We start from the raw sequence: 24,937 nt of genomic DNA, 5'->3' as shown, positions 1-24,937 counted from the left end.
TATGAGACTATGGATTTTATTTAAACATCCTGCTTAGTCAGCTTCTTTTGACACTGCTTCAGCAAGGGGAAGGGGAGGTACAGCTTCATTACTTACAGGTTGATGTGTAAATCCAGGTTTTCCACTGGTCTCCTTGTTGTTACTGAGCAGGGATGGAAATTCTGGCTTCTACCAGGCCCTCACTGATACCTGTCTGGATGGAAGTGATAGAAATGCCTCATATTGTTTACCTCATGGCCTTTACTGACACCCCGGGGGACTGGGAGGCAGCTCGTCTTATTACCAGCTAAAGTCCTGTCTTTTCACTAGGCCTCCTCTGGTGTCACCCCAGTGGCGAGTGGAAGGGCAGCCTTGTTGCTGCTGAGTTGGGGTCGAAGTCCAGGCTTCCAATGTGGTCTCCACTTACACCATGAGATAGAGATGGGGGCTCATTACCACCAGCAGGGCTGAAATTTCTGGTTCCCTACTTCACCGTCTCTGACATCACCCTAGTGGAGATGTTGGGGCACCTCATTGCAGCCTGGCAAGCATGGCCATATAAATTTCTTACTGAGTCTTTGTAGGTGTGACTAGGGTTAGGCCTCAGTTTCTTTCTATGGTGTTTGGCTAGAATAGGGCTTTTCTTGTCTAAAAGTTCTCTGTCTTACCAGGCTACCTAACTCTTGGTTCTTTGGCTAGAGAGAGCAGATTTTTGTTGGGGTTTATTTATCTGCACCTATTGGTTTCTGGCTCCTTCAGCTTCAAGTCTGGGATAGAGGAGTCAAAAGGAAAACTAAGGGAACTCACCACTGTGTTGTTCCTCATGTCCTGAGGTTCCCAACTAATCTCTCTTCTTCTCTCCACCTTTCAGAGTCTTCCTATGTTTGTCTTATATATTTTGTCCAAGGTTTTTAGTTGTAATAGCAGGGAGAGTAGGAAAAAGTACATCTAATCCATTTCCTCGCAAGCATAAACCCTGCTGTTTGTTTTTTAATTGTGGTTATTGATAGCAAGCAGTATTTTGTCCCGATAAGTAATGATGTGCACTGTTAATATCACTGATGAATTGTTCAGTCACTCATTAAACAACTGTTTATGGAATGCCCACCAGAGGCTCAATATTACTTTAGATAGACACTGTGACTACAGGGATGACCAGAATAGGCATAGCCCCTTCTTTTGTGAAATTTACATTATGTCATGGAAAAGAAAACCCGAAAAATTAACAAGTAACTAATAAATAGACATGATGGATTCCTAAGCAATCTGAAAACAATAAAACAGGATGTGGTTGTGAACACCATTTTGAATAAGAGGACGGGCTCTCCTCTAAATGGGGTAGCTTGTGAGGACCTCTCCACAGATACAGTATCTGACTGGGGTGGGAGTGATGAAAAGGAGGTACCCATGCAAAGATATGGAAGAAGAATGATACGAAGAGAGAGAAAAGCAAGGAGAAAGTCCCTGAGCTGGAATGGAGTTTTATATATTTGAAATGAAGGAAGAAGTCCAGGATGGCTAAGGTTTAATGAGTGACAGAAGTACTGCTGGAATGTGACAGTGTGAGGTAGACAGGAGTAACCCTCATGGCCATGTGAAGGCACTGGGTGTTAGTCTAAAGCTGATGATACATCACTGGAAGATTTAAAGTAGGGGAGTGAAGTGATGTCTTACATTTTAAATAGATCATTCTTTTGTGAGAATACAAAATTGGAGGTGGGTGGACAAGAGTGGAAGCAGAGAGACCGCTTAGTTGGCTATTTATTGCTGCACTGGCCAGTAGATAGAGGTTTAGACCAGGCTGATGGTTTAGAGATGAAAAGTGAACACAGTTCAGGATATATTTTGGGAGAAAAGCCGAGAGGTCTTGCTGACTGATTAGATATGGGAGATATGGGACAGGTTTTTCATGGGAGGAACTGAATGGATAATGATGCATTTACTGAAGTGAAGAAGACTGGTGGAAAAGCAAATTATGGATAGTCACAGGGTGGAGGGGGGCTAAGGAGTAGAAGGTTGGATAATGAGAGTTCTGTTTCGAACATTGGAGATAGCCAGAAGCATCCAGAGTTGCAATTCTGTACTTGGTGCAGACTTCAGTGCTGTACATACACACTCAGGAGCCATCCATGTCCAGACAGCATTTGTATCTGAGGAACTGTCCCAAAATCCCCCAGGAAGAGAGTATAGCTGGAGATGAAGAGAACTCTGAAGATGGAGTCCTGGTGGAAAAATCAACATACAGGCTTTGCATATAGCAGGAGGAGCCTATCTAGGAGACTGAAAAGGGGTGGACAGTAATGTCAGAGGAAAGCTAGGAGAGTGCTTGTCAGGGGAGCCAAGAGAAGAAAAGGTTTCAAGATGGTAGGAGGGGTCTCCTTTGCCAAGTCCTGCTAGGAGGTCCAGAGAGAAAAGGCCAGGGCATAGAGCATTAGATTTGGCAGGTTTAGGTTGCAGATAGCTGTGACAAAGGTAGTTTTTTTGGGATGATGAGGGAGGGAGGCATCTTGACATTGACTACAAGTGAATAGGCTTGGAAATGGAGACCTCAGTGATAGACCGTTCTTTCACAAAGTTTTAGTGTGAAGAGAGCCGAAAAAAATTGGAGTGATAGCTGGAGGGGGATGAGGGATCAAGAGAATAATTCTTTATTTTTTATATATGCTTGGCACTAGTGCACATTTGCATCCTGAGAGCATCTGTGTGGTTGCAGAAGGTACAGTGAGGGTGAAGGAGGTGCCCTGGAGTGGCTTGGACAATGCGTTATGAATTCCCACTCCCTCCCTCTCACGTTTCTCTTCATAGTTCCGTCCAGGGGGGTCCAGACTAGGGAATGTGATTAAATACCTGTTCTCTGGCACACAGTGCTCTTTTCTTCTTTCCCTTTTCTTTGCTTACCATGGCGATGAACTCTGCAGGGCCTGAATCATTGTTAGCCTAACCAAATGCTGTGATCACGCGTAGATGGAAAATACTTTATGGAGGCTTTTTGTATCATATGTTTGAGGGGGGAACTTCCTCTATCAGTAAAATTCTTAAGACTCTTGATGCCATTCATTCAGAACTATAACCATCTGTGACTTGGGTTATTTAGTTTAAATCCCCAGTGAATTTTGAGACGTTATGTTTATACTGGGATATTTTTGTTTCATATTTTAAAAATATGGATTTCTTAACATATTTTGGTTTTGATGTAATCACAGTTTTCAGTTCATAGAGGAATTAATTATAGAAAGTTACCACTATAGAGTTAAATATATGTGCATCTAGCATTTAGGCTTCAAGAGCTCGTGGTTGGGGAAGGCAATGTGCAGAATGGCAGACTGGATGGACAAAGAAATTGTTGGAAAGAGAACTCTTGCAAAGAAACTGTAAACCTATATTTAAACCAGGCATTGCGTGTAGATTTTTTTTTAAAAAGTGTTTTTCATATGCACACACCTGATTTTTGTACAGATGTTGATATGATTTTTACAAATATAATGCAGTATCACCAAAGAGTAAATCCATATGTACTTTTGTTATCAGGTACTTTCTAATCAAAGCATACAAAAGAAATAAAACTACTATCACAGGGAAATGTATAAAGGTTGGGAATCATTGTTCTGCAATTTCAGAGTTGATTGAAAAATACAAATGCTGTGTTTAACTAGAGGAATGAGAAACATTTCATCCAAAGAACAGCATGTGTGAGTGTAAGCCTTAAAGTGAGTATATTTAATAAAAGACACAAGCAATTTCATAGGTTCTTACAAATGATGTCTGGTACATTAAAAAAAAAAAAAAAAAGTGGTTCCATCTGTTACTTTCTTTTCCTGACAAAAGGAAAAGGCGAGATTATTTTCATCAATGTCTTTCTAATTCTTTGACTTGCTATAAAATAAATCGCAGTGTTATGGCAATTCATTTATCGAGGTTAAAGTGATATGATGTGGCTTTTCATGGTGACATGGGTTTCACTTGCTGAACGCCTGGGACTTTGATTTGCCATATTACCTGCTGTGGCTTAAGTGATGCAAAATAATTATGGGGGCTTCCTTGTAACAGTGGCCTATTCCACACCTGCACCCTTTTGTTGGGAACCCGACAGGGATACTGGATGTGAGGTCTCCACTGAATAGATGTCCTCCCCGAGTAGTCCTCCTGCCCAGGATTGATTTATGGATGCATCAGGCTCTTTGTTAGCATGTAAACCCCTAATTAATTTAAAGCCCTCTGTAGAGAAATTAAACTCCTAGTTAAGATTTCTAACAGGCTCAGATGGTGCTAATAATGGAGAAGCAAGTTCTATTAATAGATTTACCATGGTCGCTGCCATGCAAACTTTACAATGAGGATTGGTAGGTGGAGCTTAGACTGTGCCCTGAAATAAAGAATGGGCTGTCAGAAGATCATTCCATTGTTGCTCCTAACCCAATTAGGCTTATCATTTGAGTTCTAGCTTCCCATCTGTGGGTGAGAGAGGGAGGGACAGAGGCAGAGACAGAGCAGCAGAGAAGGGATAATAGGAAGAGGAAAATCTGTTTGGATTGCATAAAGCTTCAATCGAGTGTCCCTCTCCAACTAGTGACTCCAAGTTAATATCTCCTCCTAGCTACAGTTTCTGGAATTAGTGTTGGTCTAGGTCAGAGTAGAAACATCAAGGCAATCCCAAGAATCTTCTGAGCTTAAAGGGATGAGCGTCCTGCATTCCTTGAAATCACCACCAAAAGATCCTCTTTCTGCAAATTGTTGTAAACAAGAATAAATTCCAAGTGAACTAGAAATCTAAATATAACAAGTGAAACTGTAGAAGCACTAGAAGAAAACAGATTAATTCTTCTTTAACCTTGATAATAGAGAATGGCTTTCTAATTATAGCTCAAAACCCAGATGCAGTAAAAGACTGGTAAGTTCTATTACATAAAATTTTGAAAACAATTTGCATGACAAAAAAGCAACAAATTTGAAAGACAACTGACAAAATATTTGCAACATACATCACAAGACAGATCTAGTATTCCCTAACATATAAACTAAAAAACCAAAGCCCGTTGGCGTCGAGTTGATTCCGACTCATAGCAACCATGTAGGACACAGTAGAGTTTCCAAAGGTTTTCATAGGGTTTCCAAGGGGCAGCTGGTGGATTCGAACTGCCGACCTTTTGGTTAGCAGCCGAACACTTAACCACCATGCCACCAGAAATTGAGTGTCAAAGAATCAAAAACCCAACATGGGAAAAAACATGCAGAGACAATTCACAAAAAAAGATAAAAATAACCCTGACACATACGGAAAAAATGTTGAAATTCACGCATAATTAGGGAAATGCAAATTAAAAATATCACAGAGATTCTCATTTCTTACCTACGGGATTAGCCAAGATTAGAAAATATCGACACATTCTGGTGGTGAGGTGGAGGGGAAACAGGCACTTATGCATTGCTTGTAGGAAGGCAAAATGGCGCAATCCTTCTGACTGGAAATTCGGTAATATCTAACAAAATTACATATGCACTTTCCTTTCAAGCTAGCAATCCCACTTTTGGAATCTACCTTGATGATACACTTCCTACACTATAAAAATACACACATGCAAGGTTACTCACTGCGGCACTTCTTATAATTCCAGAATATTGAAAAGAACATATATATGCCTATACTTAGGAGATTAATTAAATAACTATACTATAGCCACACAGTGGAGTTCCTCTGTGGTGCAGATGGTTAGCTTGCTTGGCTGCTACCCAAACAGTTGGAGGTTCGAGTCCATCTAGATGTACCTCAGAAGAAAGGCCTGGTGATCTGCTGGAAAATCATCCATTGACGATTCTATGGAGCACTGTTTAATATACATAGGGTCATCATAAGTTGGAGTCAACTCTACAACAACTGGAATCCACACGATGGAGTACTATGGTACCCTTTATGCAAGAATAAAGGGCATATAAGAAAATACACAAGGAACTGCTCATTTGTGCAAGAGAAATACTGAAGAGATTGGTTACCTACAGAAGTTGGGCAGGGAAGAGGTGGAGAGAAGAGGGAAGTGGGCCTGGGATAGCAGGGGTGAGGAGGGAGTGACCAACACTTTCCTGAGTAAAACTTTGTATAGCTCAGACTCCTAGAGTCAGAAGGATGTTTCAGACACCCTTCACGTACCCAAAACATAAGGAGATAAAATAATTAAAACCAATCTGGATGTAGGGGAGCAACCCAAAAGCGAATACAGGCAGTAACAAATTAACCTAACTTTTTTTATATTAATATAGTATAAAATTATATTAATATAAAAGCCAAACTGAAGGGGAAGGGTGAAGAAAAGTACCAACCTAAGCATCAGTGAGAAGCAGTATCTCATTTGGATCCTGTTAGGCTAAAGGCAAAGAGAACTGTGCATAAATACTATAATCTCATAGTAAAGGTGTTTCTCACAGGGGTATGAGATGGTAATTCTGAAACCATTTATGTGTTTGCTGGAATTAAAATATATTGTAGCTAGTGAAAGTCACATTTTTATTGTTGGAGAAAAAAGTTATAAATGAGGGAAAGGAGATTGTAAAAATGAAGCCTGTGGTATTGGATTAGGATCAGAGGTATCAATATAAACTCATAGAAATCGTACACACAAGACACATACATACACACAAACACACACATACTATACACACAGGGAGATAGATACAGAAATAATAGATGTATGTATGTGAACCCCCCCTCCAAAAAAAACCCAAACCCATTGCTGTCAGCTCATAGAGACCCTATGGGACACAGTAGAACTACCCCATAGGGTTTCTAAGGAGCGGCTGGTGGGTTCTAACTGCCGACCTTTTGGTTAGCAGCTGAGCTCTTAACCACTGCACCACCAGGACTCCGTATATGTGTAGGTAACTGTAAAAAAAAAAACAAAAAAACCAGGCCCAGTGCCTTCGAGTCAATTCCGACTCATAATGACCCTATAGGGCAGAGTGGAACTGCCCCATAGAGTTTCCAAGGAGCGCCTGGCGTATTCGAACTGCCGACCCTTTGGTTAGCAGCCATAGCACTTAACTACTATGCCACCAGGGTTTCCTAAGGAACTATATGTACATGTGTTTCCTAGCTGTGCATGGTTGAGAGGGTTTAAAGCAATGACACACTAGTAGCAGTAAGCACAACTAAACCACATGTTGGTTTCTAAAGGTCATTCTCCAATAAAGTGAACTGGGTCTCTTTGGAGAAGTGATTGATTCCAGGGCTGGGGCAGAGAACATACAAGATGAGCCTGGAATATTTTGTTGTGACAGAAAGTAAAGAGTTTCTGCCCCTTCAAATTGATGGGGATTTCTTAAAGAACACGGGAGTCAACCTGAAGGAGATCCTACTGGCCCAAGCTAGAACAATTTCAACAACAAAATGAATAATGTAAATAACATGAGCATTGGATTTTTACCCGTAGAGTAAAATAAATTTCCATGAGTTGAAACTGATGGATGCTAAAATTAGTGGGCAGACGTTGGAGGAGAAACAGTGTTTGCATAATCTTAAAGTGTCCTTCCCAAATGTATACATTAAATACAAAGGGAAGATAGTATCTTTACAATGGAGAACCTGCAGACACCATCTCAACCAAGTGATCAAGATAAGTATCTCCAGGAATAAAACATATTGACATCATGAACCTTTGTTATAATGCACTGATGACACACTTCTTTTGTGATCCAAAATCAATACCCATGGAAGCGCAGTCAAGAAATCAAAAGATACATTTTTGCGTTGGGCAAATTGGCTGCAAAAGACCTCTTTAAAGTGTTGAAAAGCAAAGATGGCACCTTGAAGTCTAAGGTGTGCTTGACCCAAGCCATGGTGTTTTCAGTCGCATCGTTTGGATGTAGAAACTGGGCGATGAATATGGAACTAAAGAAGAATTGATGCCTTTGAATTGTGCTTTTGGCAAAGAATATAGAATATACCACCAATTGCCAAAAGAACAAACAAATCTGTCTTGGAAGAAGTACAACTAGAAAGCTCCTTAGAAGCAAGGATGGTGAGACTACGTCTTTCATACTTTGGGCATGTTATCAGGAGGGATCAGCCCCTGGAGAAGGACATCATGCTTGGCGAAATGGAGGGTTAGCGAAAAAGAGGAAGACTCTCAATGAGATGGATTGACACAGTAGCTGCAACAATGGGCTCAAGCATAACAACGATTGTGAGCATGGCACAGGACGGGGCAGTGTTTTGTTTTGTAGTACAATGTAATAATAATATGGTCGCTATGAGTCAGAACCGACTCAATAGCACCTAACAACAATAACAACAGCAATACTTGCCTAAAATGTATAACCACATGAGAAAACATCAGGCAAATCCAAATTGAGGCCATTTTATAAGATAACTGACCAGTACTTTTTTCATAGTTTCAAGGTCATCAAAATCTAGCAAACTGAAGAAATGTTACCGGTTATAAGAGACTAAGGAGAAGTCACTAAGTTCAGCTTGGGATCCTAGATAGGACCCTGCAAAAGAGAAGAAACATTAGTGGAAAAATTGATGAAATTCCAATAACGTCTTTACCGAAAAAACAAACGAAACCCATTACCTGCTACCGAGTCAATGCTGACTCATAGCAACCCTTTAGAACAGAGTGGAACTCTGCCCCGTAGGGTTACCGTGGCTGTAATGTCTATGGAAGCAGACTCTCACATCTTTCTTTCTCTGCTGGTAGGTTTGAACCACCAACCTTTTGGTTAGGAACTGAGTGCTTAACCACCGCATCACTGGGGTATAGTGTCTTTGGCTAATAGTATTATACCAATGTTAATTGCATACATTTCTTAATCCCTAAAAAAAACAAAAGTGCGTGTTTTCCTATCTTCTCTCCATTTTCATTATTCCCTCTCCTTGTTTCTGAGTGTCTATTATGTCTGTCATTTATGATTCTCTTGATCTTCAGATTTCTGATACATCTGTCAGGTGTGGATCTGAACGGTGCATGAAGTTTATATGTATTTCCTTTCTTCCAGCTCCCCCCAGGGTGGCGATGGGCCTCTTCCTATGGAAGAACCGGAAACATGACCTCTAGCTTAGTTGTCCCTGTCAAGGTCCTAACCCTCACCTCCTGATAGCCCCAGATCTAGAAAATGTATCCAGTCCTCCTGGGAAGGGGTCCTCAGAGACCCACAAAAGTGACACCTGGGGCTTCCCTCATCTCCCCTGGCTGGAGGAGGCAGCCGTCAGTCCTGTGAACTTGAAACTTCTGCATGGCTGCACGACGCCTGGCCTGTAGTCCTGAAAGCCTCTCATAAAGATACGATAAATCTGGGCTGTAGCCTCCAGCAAGTGGCACGGTTTGTGATGCAGAAACATCGGGGTCATTCAGGAGTGAATATAATTTAGCAATCAATGAAGCGTTAAGAGACAACATGTGGGACTCCTAACAGAGTCTTCTGTTCAGAGTGTTAGGGTTATTTTTTGTTTTGTTTTGTGTTTAACCATTTTTCTAGGCCTCTCTCATGCTCAGCCTGTTAGAATGTATTTAGTAAGTGGCATATAATGCGGGTTGTTGGAACATAACTTGTTTTGTTCCTGAAAGTCATTCAATCATAGATACTTAATGCTACTCTTAAGGTTGTCTACATTTTTGGCTTAGTGGGGAAATAATTATATGGTTTGGCCTCGTCTCAATTTCTAATAAAAAATGTTCTTTCTCAGTGTCCCGTTATAATATTTATAAATATCTGATACTTTGAATGCTGTGTGTTTGATCTCATGAAAACTCAAACGTCAGACAGGCAGCTTGACACGTTACCTTCCCTGGATCTTCTGAAGAATTCAGTTAATGGCAAGTTTCAAAGCAGCGTCTCTATCTTCTTTGAGTCCCTACGTTCATGTACTCATTTTCTGAGATAGCTTCTATTTAAGAGCTCCAGGGATCAAAAAACTTTCTTATTATTTAAAGAAAAATTTATTTGAATACCAAATGCCTTCTCGTAAACACACCTCTTAGGAGATTAGTTTTTTGTCACATCTTCTCTATTCCAAAGCAGGCCTGTTTTGTTTGTTTTTACCCTCCCTATTACAGCATTTCCGTTTTGTTTTAATTTGCTCACCAGATTAGCTCTAGTGGCCAGACGTAAGAGCCGTGGTAGATCTGCTGTTGTCTGGTTCACTTATGGGGTATCCTGTTGACATTTCTGGAGGTGGGAGAGAGACAGGCTAGCCCTTCTCCTCCTCCCTTTACCATGAATTTATTATTGATTCAGGCTTTCCACCAGAAGAGGGAGCCACATTCACTTAAAATAGCATCCAAAATCCCAGTTGAGTTCTTTCCTCCCTCAGTAAGTTCCAGATGGAGCATGTGACATAGTGCTCTGGACACAATGGAACAAGACGTCTCCTTTGGCGTGGGAGGGAGACTCCCCTGGAGACCAGCACCAGAGGCTGATGCCATGAGGAGGCATTCAGCCATATAATACCGGAGGCAGCCCTATAATTCAGCCCTAGATACATCTTAGTGCTTTTCTCTATTTAAAACAACAAAAACAAACTAACCAGAAAGGAAAAAAAAAAAAAAAAAGTTCATTCACCAAAGCCCACATTTCGCTTCAGTTGGGAATTATATTTCTGCTGGATTAAAAGGACTGGATCTTTAATTTAGCACACAATGCCTTATTTTACCAGTGCTCAGAAACAACAGTATCCTAAAACTGTCTCTCCCTCTGTAGGACTGATATCACGATATGAAAAATAGGTTTTTGCCTTTATATTATAATTTGAGAGCTGCCTTTAGAAGCACCTTACCTCAGAATGCCCCCTTTGTCTCTCCGTCTACGTGCTCAAGTATCTAAAAGTCCAGCAAGAGAAATTAATTCATTGGGATTATTAGGTTTTGCTTCAGAGAGTCTTAAAATTTTAAATATCCCAGAATAGGCCTATGTCAATATATCAGGAGCCCCTGAACTATGTGTACCAGATTAGTTCATTAGGCTTAGCCAGCTTGGCACCTGAGTGACTAAAGAGGGGATAGTCGTGTTTTGAAGAGAAGCTGAGACCACAGCATGCCCGGGAGGTTAATCGATATGTAGGCTAGGTTGATAAGTGTTTCAGGACCAGAAAAAAAAAAAAAAAAAAAGCATAAATAAAGTGGGACCTTGACAAGGCCAATATGGAAGGGAAATACAGAAAAGAAGAATACAGATAGGTTCAGAATAGTCACCCTGCATGAATGTCCTGAATGCTGTCCACTCCGCAAGACAGGCCATGTGCGTTGACGTTGCTGCCCAGGTGTGGATGGAATTTCTAGTCAGAGCAGAGCATTGGATATCCTCCTCCACCTTCCTGTTACAAAAGTATGAACACAGTGTTGAATAAGAAAGTCACAAAGTACGTGTGGTACCAAAGCCATCAGGCAGACTTCCTCGAAGCTGCTGCAGAGTTCTCTGGGAACCCACAGGATAGCAACCACAATATTCTAGTGATAAAGTTGGTGAGGGCTAGTATTTGTGGAACATGTTCTCTGCACTGGCTTTGCACATGCTGTTTACAAACCCCAGTGTACTCGCTCAGAGAAGTTAAACTACTTGCCTAAGTCCAGAAGCTGAGCAGTTGCGGCGCTGGTTTTTGAACTGTATCTGTCTCGAAAGCCGTAACCATTTGTTATGGATTGAATTGTACCCCTCTATAATCCTGTGCCCTGTACCCATAAATATAATCCTGTTTGGAAATTGGGGGTTTATTTTTTGTTGTGTTAATGAAGTTATACCATTGTAGGGTGAGTCTTAACCCTAATCACTCCCGAGTTAAAAAACTAGAATAGACACAGAGACACACCCAGGGGGAAGAGGAAGACAGACTACTGAGACAGATGTATCTACAGGCCCAGGAATGCCAAGGATTGCTGCCTGCTACTGGACACTGAAATAGGCAAGGGACGACCTGCCTGTATAGCCTCGTGCTTTTGACTTCTAGCCTCCGGAACCGTGAGAAAATTAATTTCTGTTCTTTAAATCCACCCACTTGTGGTACTTTCTGTTATAGCAGCACTAGGAAGCTAAGGCATCGTTTGTAGTATATACTGCCTTCCAGCCTTACGAGGGCCTCTAAAGGCAGTGAAATGATACATTTCCCCCTTTAAAATTTGTGTCCTTCTGACAGTTTGAAAAATTGCTTTTTTATGAATCACTGGGAAGTAGGGAATTATGACACTATGCCCATCGTAAAATTATTTAAAAGGAAGTCATCCACGAGACATGTTCTCAAAGTCAGCATCAGGTCTGATTATTGCAGTCGAGAATATAGTGCATCTCCTGCATGTGTTGGGTTGTCTGCTTAACCCATTGCCGTCGAATCAATTCCGACTCATAGTGACCCTATAGGACAGAGGAGAATTGCCCCATAGGGGTGGATTCGAACTGCTGGCCTTTTGGTTAGTGGCTGAGCTCTTAACCACTGTACCACCAGGACTCCCGGTGTGTCTGCTTACTGATTTACAAACAACCCTAATGTGGACAGTGATGCCTTATGCTTCTTAACCCCATAAAAACCTTACCGTAGCAGCCACATGAAGGTATTTGCTGTTACTTTAAACTCTCCCAGATTAGTTCGTCAGCTGCCCAAAAGTAACCTTATTTTCTAGCTGGAAACAGATGGATTTCCACTGCTCTGGATGGCGCTCTCGTGGGTAGCTGGCCTGATGTGTGTGCAGGTGTGGGCTTACTACACACGCACACTAACAACTGAGTGGGAGCCACTGTACTGGAAAAGCGTGGGGATCAGCAGTCCTGATAGACTCTCGTCAGAAGTCCCTGCAGGCGGCAAGCGGAGTCTGGATGCTTACAGCAGCAGTCCTGCGTTAATACTGTCACAAAAGGGAAGCTGTGTATAACCTCTGATAAAAGATGGCAGAGACGCTCTGTGGGAGGGAAAGATATATGACAAACCATCTAGCTGTTTTGTCAGTAGACCACCGCGAGTCCCTGGGTGAGCCTTCTTGAAAGGCAAACAGATGCACCGCTTCGGCTGTGCAATTGGACCTAATTGGGAAAGAAAAGATTTGCATCTTGATTAGCGGGAGCAAGATTTACTGGAGCACATTCTGTTGGAGGTTTCGAGATCAGGCTGGTGGTGGAATTCTAGAAACTAAACAGTAAATAGGCAGAGCACTGGCTGGGTGTGCTGCTCTCCTGCTTAGTACAGTGAACGTTAGCGTTTCAAGATCAAGGTAGATAGACAGGATTGCTGAGAGTTGTTCAGACGTCTTTGTCCCAACATTATAATGTTTGCTTTATTGCATGTATCTGTAGCCACTGACAGGTGCTGGTATATTTCTCTCGTATAGTCTCCCTTCTGCTGGGATGCTGCGTTCTACAACTTTTATAAGGACATCATTGAGTAATGGAGAGGAGAAAGATTAGAGTGGCATCTTCTTCCCAGGGCTGCCTGTGAGAGAGGCTCAATGTTTGAGAGATAAGAATACCACCCACCTCAACTGGGATGGTGCAAAGGGGAATTCTGGGGCTAAAAAAAACTCACCACATGTGTAGGATCTCTGGGTAGTAGAAATGGTTAACATGCTCAGCTGCCGACTGAAAAGTTGGAGGCTCGAGTCCACCCAGAGGCACCTGAGAAGAAGGGCCTGGTAGTCTACTTCCAAAAAACCAGCCATTGCAAACACGGTTCTACTCTGACACACATAGAGTTGCCATGAGTTGTTATCAGTTCATTCTTTATTTGAGGGATAGTTTCAGTCTTTTTGCTATGAATCTGCACCATTAACGTAAAGAACAAATATGACTCTGCAAAAATGGGAGAAAATGGACCAGAGTGAATTTTAATATGAAAAATAAAATTTTGTATGTTATACATCAGATTTTTCCTTTTCAGGTGAAGGAAGAGGGAATTCTTTTTGGGCTTAGCATCTAGTCTCAGTGTTTCTTCTAAAAGTGGGTGAGTCTCTACTGACTCAAAAGAGGAAGTGAGCCCTTCAGAAAGCCCAGCTGGTAAAGCAAATGAATGGAGCCAGGCACTGAGAAGGACCCATTTTATTGTCTCTACATTGTAGTAGATTGCCCAAATGACCCCTTTGGTTTTGGGAATATACCGTGGACTGCTAGAAGAATGAACAAATCAGTCTTAGGAGAAACACAACCAGAATGCTCCTCAGAAAGAAGGATAGTAAGACTGCAACTCACTCACTTAGGACACAGCATCAGGAAAATGACCAGTCGCTGGAAAAAAGACATCATGTCTGGTCAGTGAAAATGAGGGAAACCCTCAATGAACAACAGTGAACTCAGACATACCAACAATCATGAGGATAGTGCAGGACCAGGCAGCTTTTCCTTCTATTATATGTACAGTCGCCAAGAGTTAGAGTCAACTCAACAGCAACCAACATCATTATCATAATGAAAGCCTCCCTGTGAATGGTGCAGACATTTCTGTCAAGGATATATAGGAATTAATCATTAGGCAAAATGCTGGTTGGTGCCCTTTAACAGGTGCTATGGCACTGTTCTAGATAATTAGAATTCAGATTACACCTATGGTCAAGAAATTTTATTTACTGAAGTTCACTCTTGAAGACTAGTTTGGCAAAATTTTAACTCAAGGCATGTGGCTGCATAGAGTAGAGGTTAAGTAAGTGCCTGGCTCCAGAATTATGTTGTCTGAGTTTGCATCCCAACTCTAGCTTTGTGACCTTCAACACATTACTTAACCTCACTATGTGTGGGTTCCCTTATCTGAAAAATGGAAAATAGTAATTTTACTGGAAACCCTGGTGGTGTAGTGGTTAAGCGCTACGGCTGCTAACCAAAGGGTCGGCAGTTTGAATCTTCCAGGCGCTCCTTGGAAACTTTATGGGGCAGTTCTACTCTGTCCTATAGGGTCACTATGAGTTGAAATCGACTCGACGGCGCTGGGTTTTTTGGTTTGGTTTACACGTATGGTGAGGATTAAAACTGACTCGTCATATAAGTCACTTAAAATAGTACCTTGCAAATAGTAACCATACAATAAAAATTAGCTATGAATATTATCTTATACCACTATTATTATAATGGAAACCCTGGTGGTATAGTGGTTAAGTGCTATGACTGCTAACCAAAAGGTCAGCAGTTCACATCCAACAGGCGCTCCTTGGAAACTCTATGGGGCAGCTCTACCCTGTCCTATAGGGTTGCTATGAGTCAGAGTCGCCTCACGGCTAAGGGTTTATCATTATAATGCTGTGACATTGGAGCTGACTTATATAGATCAATCTGTATTCTCGTCTTGGGGATATGGAGTGGATTGAGGGGCAGGGAGCAGGAACGTGTAGCAGGGAGGTATTTTCTTCTTATGTAAAAAGAAAATTGTGTGATAGAAAATAGAGTTCTAAACTTTTAGAAGTCATGCAATCAGATTTTATCATTTTACAAGTGAAGGAATTGAGGCCTGATGTTGCTTGACTTGTACAAGATCCCATGGCTAGTTCATAACTTGGGACTAGAAGTGAGTCCCTGTTTAGCCTGCTTTGGTCCTGGGTGTCATGGCATAGAGTAGAAGGAACAGTTGATTTGTAATCAGAAGACAACTGGGTCTTTTGCGTGGCATTATCAAATACTACCTTATGCTGATCTCTTAACCTCCAAAAGAATTATTTTTCTCACTCATAAAATGAAACTTTCTGTCTTACCTATGCTGCAGGGTGGGAGGATGAAATGTGCAAATATGATTTGTAAACTCTAAAGAACTTGACAAATGTAAGCATTTGTTATTGTTGCCTCATTCACTGTGAAGTAGTTTAAAAATGACCCACACTGGGATTTTTTTTTTACTGATGGTAACAATATGATTGATTACAATCATTTATCTTAGATTATTAAATGATAGCTAAATCGTAGTGCAGCCTTAGGCTCCTCAGTGATGCTCAGAACAATGGGCCTAACAAGTTAGGGGGTGATCCCCTGTCATCCCAATACTGAATATTGTCACTTAAAATTTTTATCATCACAAAAGAATTTGGATTTTCTCACATGAGACCTCTCCTGCCTTTTTGTAAGTGGATTTCTGAGAAAAGCTGAAGTTTAGGGGGATTTCTTTGGCAGAGTGCAACCTGTTACCCCAAAACCTAAAAGGTGCTGGAGCTGCAGGAAGGCATTCGAGTTGAGATTTTTAATTTGCTCGTGATTCAAGTTAGTTGTGCTTCATTCAGAGACGGTCCCAGCTAATCTTGTCACATATAATGTGGCCTGGTGTCACCGTTCATAAAGCATCCCAAAAGCAAAATATGTGAGGCTGACTGCCAGAGATTACAGAAAGGAAAAACGTGCTTTAAATCATTTAAATCATGAGCTGAGGAAATGTCAGCCTTCTAAAACCAGATTTCAAGTTTTAAGGCCTCTGTGGTAGCGGTAGCGCAGTTCTTCAGTTTATGTATGTGCTGAATTTTAAACAGAGTTCAAGAACATGCTGAAACGAAAGACATATTATTGCTTGGATAACATGAGCTATTTTCTAAACTTAAGGGTTTTAAAGATAAAAGTGAAATATTCTTCATTTTTCGTGTGTGCGTGTGTGTGTGTGTGTTTGCATTTACGGTAGGGAAGCCTAAGGAAATAATACAAAAGACACAGGAAAAAGTGACATAAAGAAACACCTTCATCTCAGCACTATTCAGAGAGGCAAAAATGATAAGTAACATAAATGACCAAAAAACAAGATAGTAGTTAAGTAAAAGATGGTATAGCCAGTCTATGGAATATAATAGCAACAGCAACAGCAACAACAACAAAAAACCTGTCAAGTTAGTTCCGACTCATAGAAGCCCTATAGGACAGAGAAGAGCCTGTGCTGTAGGGTTTCCAAGGAGCAGCTGGTGAATTTGAACTGCCGACCTTTTGGTTAGGAGCCTGAGCTCTTAACCAGTGTACCATCAGGGCTCCATGGAATATAATAAACAGTCATTTAAATTTATATGAAGAGTATGTGGCAGCATGAAAAATTATTAATGATATAATATTAAACAACATAACACTGTATGTAAATTAGGAATGCCAGTATGCCATCACAGTCAACTCCAACTCGTGGCAACCACATGTGTGTCAGAGTAGAATTGTGCTCCATAGGCCATGGGGTTTCCAATGGCTGAATTTTCAGAAGTAGATCACCAGGCCTTTCTTCCAAGATTCCTCTGGGTAGACTTGAATCTCTAACCTTTCAGTTAGCAGCTGAGCACATTAACTCTTTGTACCACCCAAGGACTTCAAATTAGGATTGTTGTTAGGTCCAGTCAAGTCAGTCTTGACTCATAGCGACCCCACGTGGCAGAGCAGAGCTTCCCTAGACTGTAATCTTTATGGGAGCAGATGGCCAGCTCTTTCTCCTGCAGAACCACTGGGTAGGTTCAAACCGCCAATATTCCAGTTAACAACCAAGTACTTAACCATTGCACTGCCAGGGCTCCTTCTTTCCAAATACAAAGCAGGCAAAAGGACTGACATGAAGTACACTACGTTATAATAATGGTTTTATTGGTTATTAATTTCTTGTTTCACAAATTCCAGTGTTCCCTTTCCTTGGAATGTACCTCTCCTGGTTGGTTCTTTGCCTGGATGGTTCCTTTTCATCCTTCAATTCTCTATCGATGTTGCCTCCTCAGACAGACCTTCCCTGACACACCTGTCCCATGATTTCCCATCACAGCATCCCCTCAGATACTGCCAAGCAGACTTCCCGGTTTGCCTGGTGCCCCCTCTAGGGTGTAGTGTTCCTGAGAACAAAGACCAGATGAGTTCCATCTTCATTGTTTGTACTGCAGCAAACACAATGCCCAATACAAAGTAGGCGCTTGAGCATTTGTTGACTGGTGAATGGTATTGGAATTAACCAAAATAATAATATTTTTTTACATAAACTAGACTGAGGACTAAATCAGAGCCCAATGTAGTAACTTGCATAGTGGAAATTCTTCCCTTTCATGAGATCACAAGGCTTAGGATTCTTACCTGAGCTCTGTCTCTCAGGGCAGCAAAATACCTGGAGCCAATTAGTAATAGGAAGGTAACTTGAAGAAGGTGGGTTCAGTGCCAGGGACTGTGTAGGATTTTGAAGACGTGCCCCCTCTCAATGTAGCCGGAGTCCATTCACTTCCACTGCTACATAGTTTTATATTGTATGATCATACCAGGATTTATTTATCCATTCTACTGTTGATAAAAATTTGAACTGCTTCTATGAACAGTACTGATTGTAACTCTTGTTACTGTGTAAGAGTTTCTTGAAGGTACTCAGAGTGGAGTTGCTGGGGCATAGGCTACGAGCGTGTTGGACATTGCCACATGATACCAGATGAAGGGTTGTGCATTTTGCAATCTCTCCAGCAGAGTGTGAGAGCTGCCGTTATTCTGCATCAGGGTGTCTCAACCTGGGTACTACTGATATTTTGGGCCAGATAATTCTTTGTTATGTGTATAGGGGGTTTCCTGTGCATTGTAGGATGTCGAGCTGCATGTCTGGCCTCTACCCACTAGATGCCAGTAGCACCCCTTCCCTGGTTGTGACAACGGAAAATGCCTCCAGACATTGCCAGATGTCCCCTGGGGAAGAGAAGCAAAATCACCCTCAATTAAGAAGCACTGTTCTACATCTTTGCCAACACTTGGTATTATCCAGTCTCCCTTCGTAACTGTTAACACCACATTTCCAGGCATGTCGATACAGGTTATACTTTGCCTGAGATGAGGAATCTTTTCAGGCATCCAAGTACAGCTTATTCCTTCATGTTAAGGTATTTTCCCACAATTGTCTTCTAAAAAAAAAGAAAAAAAAATCACTTCATTTCCAATTTCGAGGGCTACCCTGACATCCTAACCCATATGCTTAAGATTTTAATTTGGGAAGATTGACAGAAAGTAGGGAGTTTAGAGAGCCTGGAGAACAGGAGGTTAGGAACCTGGGTGAGCCAGCCCTCCGTGTGGTCATTGGAATGGGTCGGGGGGAGCCTGTGAGCCACACTATAGAACTGCCTAGATGTGCACTTGGCTTGGGGTAGAAAGAGTGGGAGAAAAGATGAGGAGCAGAGTATTACCCAAACAACTGCCCAAACGTCTCTATCCTGCAGTTTGTATATGTTATAAAGTATAAAATAGGGATACCAGAGACCAAATTCATTCCATCAAGTTGATTCTGACTCACAGGTCTCCGTGTGTTACAGAGTAGAACTGCTCCATAGAGTTTTCTTGGCTGTAATCTTTACAGAAGCGGATCTCCAGGCTCTTCTTTCACATAGCCACTGGGGACCTTGGAACTGCCAACCTTTAGGCTAGTTGTTGAGTGCAAACTATTTGCACCACCCAGGGACCTAAAAATGTCATAAAAACCCAGGGCCATTGAGTCAATTCCAACTCATAGCAACCCTATAACGACCCTATAGGACAGAGTAGAACTGCTTCATAGGGTTTCCAAGGCTGTAAATCTTCAAGGAAACAGATTGCCACATCTTTATCCCGTGGGGCAGCTGGTAGGTTTGAACCACCAACCTTTCAGTTAGCAGCTGAGCATTTTAACCACTGCACCACCAGGGCTCCTTAACCTAACAATACCAAAAACCAAACCCATTGCCATCGAGTGCATTCCAGCTCATAGCAGCCTTACAGTGGGACTCATAAAAACAAATAAGATATGCTTAGTGGCCTTATTATCTTTTTGACTCTTCAGCAAAGACAAGGACAAGAGGGCAGCTGAGGCACTAAATAGTGAACAAACTCATTTAATCCTAAGAGGCTGAACTGAGATTCAAACTCAGTTGTCACTCTAGAGCCCAAGTTCTTAATTCTACTTTCTTCCCACCTCCTGAGGGTACAATTAATATTTGGAAATTGGAACAAAGCAGCAATCTGGGTGAAGAATTTTTTTTTTTACAAACTGTTGGCACCATTGTTGTTTTTGTGGATGGGTCACCACAGATTGTTGAAAGGGATTGATTTATACGTAACAAAAAAAAATTTACCTGCTTCGCCAGAGAGCGTTTCCCTGCTTTGTCTTCCCAGAGCACAGCTCTGTACACAATGAACCAGTCAAAAATTGACTTCTTGCCTGCAGGCTTGGAATTGTTCTTTCATTGTTTGCCATGCCTAACTTCCTTTATATTGTCTGTTTTTTCAGGCATTGCTGTGCTTCAAGTAGGTGTTCAGTTGATGCTTGTTTTATTCAGTTGAGGTATGTCCATATTTAAGATATTTTAGTTTTGAGAATCCAAGCTTACAAAACAGAGAAATTATTCAGTCTATACAAAAAAGGTTCTTACCCAGTGTTATGGATTGAATTGTGTCAACAAAAATGTGTGTCAACTTGGCTTGGCCCCGATTACCAGTATAGTGTGGTTGTCCACCATTTTGTCATCTGATGAGATTATCCTGTTTGTTGTAAATCCTACTTCTCTGATGTTAATGAGGTAGGATTAGAGGTAGTTATGTTAATAAGGCAGGACTCAACCTACAGGATTGGTTTGTGTCTTAAGCCAATCTATTTTGATATACAGAAAAGTGAGCAGAGGAGTATGGGAACCCCATACCACCAAGAAACAAGAGTCAGGAGAATAGCATGTCCTTTGAACCCAGTGTCCCTGCCTGAGAAACTCCTAGACTGGGAGAGGACTGATAACAAGGGCCTTCCTCCGGAACTGACAGAGAGAGAGCATTTACCTGGAGCTGGTGCCCTGAATTTGGACTTCTGGACTACTAGACCATGAGAGAATAAACTTCTGTTTGTTAAAGCCTTCCACTAGTGGCATTTCTGTTATAGCAGCACTAGATAACTAAGACTCCCTATTTATAAGGCTGGCTTCAAATAAGAGGCTTTTTGAATTGGAATTCATCTAATACAATTATTAGTTGACCAAAAAACCAAAAACCCAGTGCTGTCAAGTCGATTCCAACTCATAGGGACCCTACAGGACAGAGTAGAACTGCCCCATAGAGTTTCCAAGGAGCGCCTGGTGGATTTGAACTGCCAACCCTTTGGTTAACAGCCGTAGCACTTAACTACTATGCCACCAGGGTTTCCTATTAGTTGACAGAGAAACTAAAAGTAAGTTAGAGTGTTAAGGTAACTGAGAAGTGAAAATAAAAATTCCTTTGGAAAGAGAATAGAAATAGGAATATGGAAAATATTTTAAACAAATCGACAACAACAACAAAATTAGGTCATACTCGATCAGCGCTAAACCTTTTCAAGGGTGCATAGGAAAGTATTATCTCAGCATCTCTAAATTAGAAATCTTTGGATAGCAGCTATGCATTTTAGAGTTACAGTGCAAAAATATTTTTATTCTGAAGTTTTACTCCAGCAAAAATATAAAGCTGGTTCATGTAGTGTTGATCAACAACAATCAGTGGCAATAATAAGGTTTCCCAAGATACCTGAGAATTCTTGGCAAGTGAAGTATTTGTCCCTGTTTTCCTATGGACAACTGATACTGTTTGTTGTAGCTCAGGAACCCAAGAAGACTTAGATTCCAAAGACCTAAGCAGGGGTTTTGAGCTTCTGATAAGTGATGACTTCAGCTTTGTGCCTTCGTGCCTCTACTGTTGTTGCCAGCTGTCAAGTCTACCCTCAACTAATGGTGACCACGTGTACCACAGAACAAAATACTGCCCACTCCTATTCCATCCCTATGATTGGTTGTGGATCAGACCATTGTGATCCATAGAGTTTCCATAAACTGATTTTTGGAGGTAGATTGCCAGGCCTTTCTTCCTGGTCTGTCAGTCTGGAAGCGCCACTGAAACTTGTTCAGCATCATAGCAACATGCAAGCCTCCACTGGTAGATGGGTGTTAGCTGGGCTTGAGGTGCATTGGCCAGAATCAAACCTGGGTCTCACATGGAAGGTGAGCGTTCCACCACTGAACCACCGATGCCTCATGTCACTACAAATAAACAAACAAAAAAACAGCTAGGTGCCATAGATTTGATTCCAACTCATGGTGACCCCTTACGTGTCAAAGTAGAACTGCTCTGTAGGGCTTTCAAGGCTGTGACCTTTTAGGAGCAGATCTCTAGGCTTTTCTTTTGAGGTGCCTCTGGTGGGTTTGAACAGCCACCCTTTCAGTCTGCACCACCCAGAGACTCTACCTCTACAAAAAAAAAAAAATAGAGGCAGTCAATTCAAAGCAGAAGAAACGACATAGATCCAAGAGAGCTAGAGTGTCTGGAGACTTCAGGACCAATCACACGGGCAGAAGTAGACCATCTGAAATGCTGGGATATTTTCATCTGGAGTGAGAATGCTTTAATCCCTCCTGATGTAGTCAACCTACTGTTTGGGGTTTTTGTTTTTTACTTTAAGTTTCTTGAAACATAATCTTCCATCTTCTTTAAACATATACAGGTAGAATGTTTTAGAACATTTTCTCTTTGTTGAGAAGTAGCGTACAGTAGAAGTTTTCTTGGGCAGTTCCCTTTTACACTTCTCCTTTTGTGGAAGTGAAAACATCACCCTCATTCTCTAGTGCCATCTTAATGTCACTGAACTGTCACAATAATGTATTTTCTTACATGGAAAAAATAGCAGATGGCTGTTTGGGGATCCTACTCTCGAAAAAGCACTTGGTTTACAAACAGTTATCTAAACTGCAGAAAGTAATTTAAGAGTAGTCGCAAGTGGTTTTGAAAGCTCTCAGCTTCCTGGCTTGTCTTCCAAAAAGACTACACATTCTGAAGAAATAACAAGTTGAATGGAATAGTTGGTAAATTAAAAAAAAGTTTTGCATCAAAGCAAGTCAATTCAATGTTTTTTCTTAAGAGTAAGAATGGGTATCCAATGCAGAGGTTGGCCAGACTCATAGGTCACAGTGCCAAGGACATTCAAGAATGAATTTAGGAAGCCCTGGTATGATGGTGGCACAGTGGTTTAAGAACTATGGCTGCTAACCAAAAGGTCGGCAGTTCAAATCCACCAGATGCTCCTTGAAAACCCTGTGGGGCAGTTCTGCTCTGTCTGTAAGGTTGCTATGAGTCAAAACTGACTCAACGGTAGTGTTTTTTTTTTTCTTTTAATAGATCATTTTGATTTTGTTCTCTTTTCTTAACACTCTAAATCACAGGAATAAATACACATTCTGCTTCTTTTTCCAAAAGTAAGTATGATGCTGCAGCTTCAAGTATTGTGTTTATACTTCTGCTTTCCATAAAGGAATCCCTTTTCTACTTAAGATGCTGTAACTCCTGTAAATGTGGATACAGTACTTCTTTAATTCCAAATGTTTTTGCTTGCATATCTTTAATCTTTAGCACAGTGCTTTATGTGAATTTTACATGCAGTAATTAAAAGACTTCTTACACACACACACACACACACAAAGTCTCTGCAAACACTCGTCTTTGGCTGTTACAGAAATGATCTAAACTTTAAAAATGGTTCTTCTTAGCCTTTTGCCTATTTTTCTAGACTATGTTTTCTGAGGAAGCTAATGGTATAGTTGTGAAAAATATCTTCCTTTGAACGTGATGAGTGGCTAATTATATGTTCTATCTACGAACGATGCAAGAGGGCACAAACCAAGGCTAAGAAGAGTCAGTGCAAATTTGATCAAATTGGCCCTTGGAGAGGGAAAGAATTATGTGCAAGCCTCTTGAGGCTGAACCTAAATTTGAAGGGTTTTCCAGGAAATTAGAAAGAAATCTGTACTTTTCACTCTGGCCAGATTCTTAGTGCTTGTAGGAGAAGATCTCTTTGTGCACCATTTTCGTTGTTGTTAGGTGCCGTTCAGTCACTTCCGGCTCATAGAGACCCTATGTATCACAGAAGGAAGCGCTGCCTGGTCTTGCGACATGCTCACAATCACTGTTATGCTTGAGCCCATTGTTGCAGCCACTGTGTCATTCCATCTCGTTAAGGGTCTTCCTCTTTTCCACTGACCCTTTACTATACCAAGCATGATGCCCTTCTCCAGGGACTGATCCTTCCTGACAATATGCCCAAAGTATTTAAGATATAGTCTCGCCACCCTTGCTTTTAAGGAGCATTCTGGTTGCACTTCGTCCAAGACAGATTTGTTCATTCTTTGGCAGTCCGTGGTATATTCTATATTCGCCGCCAACACCATAATTCAAAGGGGTCAATTCTTCTTCGGCCTTCCTTATTCATAGTCCAGCTTTTCCATGCATATGATGCGATTGAAAATACCATGGCTTCGGTTAGGCACACCTTAGTCTTCAAGGTGGCATCTTTGCTTTTCAACACTTTAAAGAGGTCCTTTGCAGCAGATTTGCCCAGTGCAATGCATCTTTTGATTTCTTGACTGCTGCTTCCCTGGGTGTTGATTGTGGATCCAAGTAAAATGAAATCCTTGACAACTTCAGTCTTTTCTCCATTTATCTTGATGTTGCTTATTGGTGTAGTTGTGAAGATTTTTGTTTTCTTTATGTTGAGGTGCAATACCTACTGAAGGCTGTGGTCTTTGATCTTCATCAGTAAGTGCTTCAAGTCCTCTTCACTTTCAGCAAGCAAGGTTGTGTCATCTGCATAACACAGGTTGTTAATGAGCCTTCCTCTGATCCCAATGCCCCATTCTTCTTCATATAGTCCAGCTTCTCGTATTATTTGCTCAGCATACAGATTGAATAGGTATGGCAAAAAGATACAACCCTGACGCACACTTTTCCTGACTTTAAACCATTCAGTATCCCCTTCCTCTGTCCAAACAACTGCCTCTTGATTTATATAAAGGTTCCTCATGAGCACAGTTAAGTGTTCGGGAATTCCCATTCTCCACGATATTATCCATAATTCGTTATGATCCACACAGTCGAATGCCTTTGCATAGTCAATAAAACACAGGTAAACATCCTTCTGGTATTCTCTGCTTTCGGCCAGGGTCCATCTGACATAGCAATGATATCCCTGGCTCCATGTCCTCTTCTGAATCTGGCCTGAATTTCTAGCAGCTCTCTGTCTATATACTTGCTGCATCTGCTTTTGAATGATCTTCAGCAAAATTTTGCTTGCTTGTGG

General features: G+C 41.3%; 1 protein-coding gene across 9 annotated transcripts in view; it reads left to right on the top strand.

The window, feature by feature from the left end:
* NCKAP5 (NCK associated protein 5) overlaps positions 1–24,937 on the top strand; it is a 1,220,442-nt gene that overhangs the window by 587,550 nt on the left and 607,955 nt on the right. The window contains exon 1 of one of the 9 annotated variants that reach the window (XM_049889201.1): positions 19,087–20,140. The exons of the other annotated variants lie outside the window; for them this stretch is intronic. The gene's annotated coding sequence lies outside the window, so the exon portion shown is untranslated. Of the gene's footprint in view, positions 1–19,086; positions 20,141–24,937 lie in introns of those variants that run through there. 9 annotated transcript variants of the gene reach the window in all.

Source organism: Elephas maximus, chromosome 6 (assembly GCF_024166365.1).
Source record: "Elephas maximus indicus isolate mEleMax1 chromosome 6, mEleMax1 primary haplotype, whole genome shotgun sequence".
Classification (NCBI taxonomy): domain Eukaryota; kingdom Metazoa; phylum Chordata; class Mammalia; order Proboscidea; family Elephantidae; genus Elephas; species Elephas maximus.
The sequence above is the reverse complement of the archived record's forward strand: the minus strand, read 5'-3'. Positions and strand labels throughout refer to the sequence as shown.